This window comes from Chrysemys picta, chromosome 3 (assembly GCF_011386835.1).
Source record: "Chrysemys picta bellii isolate R12L10 chromosome 3, ASM1138683v2, whole genome shotgun sequence".
Classification (NCBI taxonomy): Eukaryota; Metazoa; Chordata; order Testudines; family Emydidae; genus Chrysemys; species Chrysemys picta.
Genome location: NC_088793.1, coordinates 12201159 through 12205631, shown reverse-complemented (window position 1 = coordinate 12205631; position 4473 = coordinate 12201159). Strand labels below are relative to the sequence as shown.

Here is a 4473-nt window from a genome sequence, read left to right as displayed (position 1 = left end):
TTGTGTTAAGGCTGGTATAATAAAGAGCCTTCCACACCTTCTTTAGCTGGATCACCCAAGTGTCTTTATTTACAACGTTCATGCAGTTCCCTGGTCTCCCCACAGCTAGCGCTCCTCCCAGGCCCTCCCCAGGGTCTCCTGTCCCTGAAGCTTCCCCCTTTGGTAAGGGGACAACGATACTACCCTCCTGTCTCCTCCCAGTCTCACCTCCCCTGAGGTTTGTTCAGGGTTTTTATAGCCCTCCCGTGCCTCAGCTTAGCTGTCAGCACATAGCTCGGCATGTTCCTCTGAGCCAGCCCTGATTAGGGCTTGCAGCTGGACTCCCTGCTGAATACCTATGTCTCTACCCTGCGCTCCTGACCAGAGAGCAGACCGCAGCCAGAATTTTGGCAGGGCTTTAAAGGGGGTTTTACCCCTGCCCTGCCATAGGGGGCTCCAAAGAGGATGGAGCTCGGCTGTTCTCAGTGGTGGCAGATGTCAGAACAAGGAGCAATGGTCTCAAGTTGCAGTGGGGGAGAGGTCTAGGTTGGATATTAGGAAACACTATTTCACTAGGAGGGTGGTGAAGCACTGGAATGGGTTACCTAGAGAGGTGGCGGAATGTCCATCCTTAGAGGGTTTTAAGGCCCGGCAGCCACACTGCTTGGATAGAGAGGAATTGTTAACGCCTGCTCTGACGTGTGAAACTCTGGGTGATTGTTTAGAACAAGTGATGCATGCAGCTCTTTACAGGGATTTCTGGCTACAGATTGCATCAGGTGCACCTAGGATCCCATGGGTCAACACGTCACAGTCCACAGAACCCTATAAATACTGGGACACTCTGTCTCTTCCTCCATCTCGCTCTGCCTGGTGCAACTTCTCTGCAGTGACACTGAGATCCCAGCCGACCTTCAGCCATGAAGGGCCTCTACCTGCTCTGTGTTGTTGCCCTCCTCCTCTTCCATGCTGGTCCAGGTGAGAGATAAAATAACCTGTAGGGATTATTATTACTATGTAGGTTTCATGTTGCAGTAGCACCAAGAAGCTGCAACAAAGACATTCAATTCCTTTAGTTTGGATTAAAGGAAAACTCCACCCAGTGTCTCAGCCCTGAATTCCCACTGATCACAGCTTTCTCAGCATTGTGTGTGTTGGAAAATGAAGGTTGCGGTTGCATGTGGCTTTGGTGAATTCATTGCTCCGAATGAACACCTGTCTTGCTGAAAAAGAGAGACTCATCTCTGGCATTACCAGGACAGAGCCTAAGCCAGTCTCAAAACTAATCCCCAGGTACTTTTAGTCCCCAGTTCTGGGAACAATTGTGTCCTTAACTTACTCACAAGCTGCTTTAAGCTTCATGGGCTGACATTTAGGACCCGATCCTCAGCTCGTGTTGAACGGTCTTTGAACTCTTGGAGCTACACCAGGTTACTCCACCTGAGGAACTTACCTAATATATTTGTAAGATAAGATCTAAAGTACACGGTTCTATGCTGTCTTGAATTTGTTCTGTTGCTACAGTGTTCGGCTGTCAGAGTTGACTAGGTTTTTCTGTGAATGTCTGTTAAACATTGCAAAGTTTTAATACAAAATAAAATGTTAAAATAAGAAAGAAACCCCCCTTTCTAAATGATTCCGCACTCTCATATAGAAAATACAGGATGGGGGCTTTTAAATCAGTCTGGTTTTTTGCACACAAGCAAATGCAATACATTGCCTCGGGCCCAGTCTACACTAAAATAGTTAGGTTGACCCAGCTTCATCACTCAGGGGGGTGAGGAATTCATGCCCCTAAGTGATGTAGTTAATTCAACCTAACCCCTAGTGTAGACAGCACTAGGTCGGTGGAAGAATTCTTCCGTCAACCTCACTACAGGCTCTTGGAGAGATGGATTAGCTACGCCACTGGGAGAACTCTCCGGTCGGCATAGGCAGTCTCTATACTGAAGCAACCAGTGGCTCAGCTGCAGCTATGCTACTGCAGCGTTTCAAGTGTAGACAAGCCCTAAGATTGAGTGTGCAGACAGGAGCCTAATTGTATTAACGAGGTCCTGGGGGTGCTGTCTCTCCCTGCACTCGTTCTTGCTTGCTACACGGTTTGGGATTCTCAGTCTTGCAATAGTATTTATAATTTGAAGCATTTTCCCTTGGTGCCAAGTGAACACATGTGCAACCCTGTTCCTTTTTATGTGCAGATTTCCTTGCCAGTAGAGCGCTCCCCGCGTCCAGCATCTGCAGCCTGGGCTTCATGTTCCCATCCTAAACGTAGGCACCTTCCTCCCTGTTTAGGAACTTTAAAGTGAAGTTCAGAGATGTGCTGAGCACCCAAAAGTGGAGTCAATGGCAGTGGTAGACAGCTGACCCCTCGGAAAGCCAGACCACTTTTCTTTTGGTCCCTACGTCAGGACTTAGGAGTGTACGTTCAGGCACCACATGTTTGACCATTTAAGCAACCAAGTGAGAGGCCAGGGAGAGTACCTAGCCCACTGTTCATCCTCTATTTGCAGCTCTGGCTACCAACCAATCATTTCTTTTTCTCTTGTGCAGGAGATGGCACACCGATTATTCCCTGTGGAGGCGGACTGGGTTTCTGCTTAGTGAACTTGAGCATATGCCCTCTTGGTACAGTAGCGGGTGTACTATGCTTGGGTGGAACACCCTGCTGTAAAAGTTGTCAAGTATGCTGAGCCGAAGTAATGTACAAGGGGACGGCTCGCAGCATCGCGAGAGAGATTTGTACCCCTCTTTTGAATAAAATATGTCCCATCACATTTTTAAATGACTGGAATCTGTTTGGGAGTGGGGCAGTGAAGGAAAAGAGTAAATGTTCTTGTAATTCTTCTCTGCTCAGAAACATTTCCTAGGAGTGAGTGTGGAGGTTTAGGAGAAGAGACATAGGTGTGTATTATTCTAAAACCCATCTAGCTATGAGGAAGATGTACTATAGGAAATGATCTATTCCTGACGGCTCATGGTGTTTCCGCTTCTCAACACGCTTTAGTGTTGTTCTGGCCCAGCGGCCTTGACACTGCTATGTACAATGCACATTGTTCACTGCCTGCCTTAACCCTTTCTTAGGTTTTTCCACTGGAAATTGGCAGAAGTCCTTCTGTCCCAGCAGAATGGCTCATATACAGGCATTCTCTCCTTCCCCTCTGGCTATAGGGGCCTCCCCTTGCCAATTTCATACGTGACAAGCTAGCACCTAGTAAAACGAAAAAGCATCAGCATAGGCTCTAACGAACAGGGCCGGCTCTAGGTTTTTTGCTGCCCAAAGCAAAAAAAATTTTGGCTGCCCCCCCACTACACCCTCCTGTCACCCCAGCCCTGGGTCACTGGTAACTCGCTCCCAGGGCGGGTCATTCAGCAGGAATTTTGGATGTGCACAGAACACAGACAGGATTGGTTCCCATATGGTTACAGAACTGCAGTAAAGTGGAACAATTTTCAGCTTGTGTGATTGGAGGATATCTGGATGCATATTATAAGACTGTCCTACATAAATGAGGAAACGTTGAGGTGCCTTTATTATTCTTTTGTTCCATTCTTTGTTTCTATGGGGAATTTGCCAATGCAATATCACTGTCTTCCTTTTAAACAAATAAAACTAAAACTTAAAATAATAATAATAATTAATAATAAAAAAGCAATGGCTGTTGAAAATAGCAATTCCAGTCCTAATAACCACTGGGAAGCATTTCTTGCTCAATTTATTCTACTTTTTCTACAGCAAGTTACAGTGGATCAGTATATTTGATTTGGGAGAAATCATAGATCATAGATCATAGATCATAGATTATAGGACTGGAAGGGACCTCGAGAGGTCATCGAGTCCAGTCCCCTGCCCGCATGGCAGGACCAAATACTGTCTAGACCATCCCTGATAGACATTTATCTAACCTACTCTTAAATATCTCCAGAGACGGAGATTCCACAACCTCCCTAGGCAATTTATTCCAGTGTTTAACCACCCTGACAGTTAGGAACTTTTTCCTAATGTCCAACCTAGACCTCCCTTGCTGCAGTTTAAACCCATTGTTTCTGGTTCTATCCTTAGAGGCTAAGGTGAACAAGTTCTCTCCCTCCTCCTCATGACACCCTTTTAGATACCTGAAAACTGCTATCATGTCCCCTCTCAGTCTTCTCTTCTCCAAACTAAACAAACCCAGTTCTTTCAGCCTTCCTTCACAGGTCATGTTCTCAAGACCTTTAATCATTCTTGTTGCTCTTCTTTGGACCCTTTCCAATTTCTCCACATCTTTTTTAAAATGCGGCGCCCAGAACTGGACACAATACTCCAGCTGAGGCCTAATGAAGTAACAGCTGCCCAAATTGAGCTTGAGCACTCCTGAATTTTGAGGTGTTCAAATCTGGAAGGCAGGTGCTAGATTCCCTTTCTGAATATTAGCTAAATCTGGAAAAGAAAAGTCAATTTCTGCTTCCATGGCTCAGAAGCGTAAATCCTCCTACGTGCCTGGTACTGTATCTAAA

The 4473-nt window shown here is 46.1% G+C and overlaps 1 long non-coding RNA gene across 1 annotated transcript; it reads left to right on the top strand.

Moving 5' to 3' along the window:
* The first annotated feature begins 570 nt into the window (after window positions 1–570).
* Window positions 571–2751, top strand: LOC122173596 (uncharacterized). The gene is made up of 2 exons (XR_006174175.2): window positions 571–957; window positions 2530–2751. It is a non-coding gene; the product is annotated as an uncharacterized LOC122173596 (long non-coding RNA).
* The last annotated feature ends 1722 nt before the right edge of the window (window positions 2752–4473 follow it).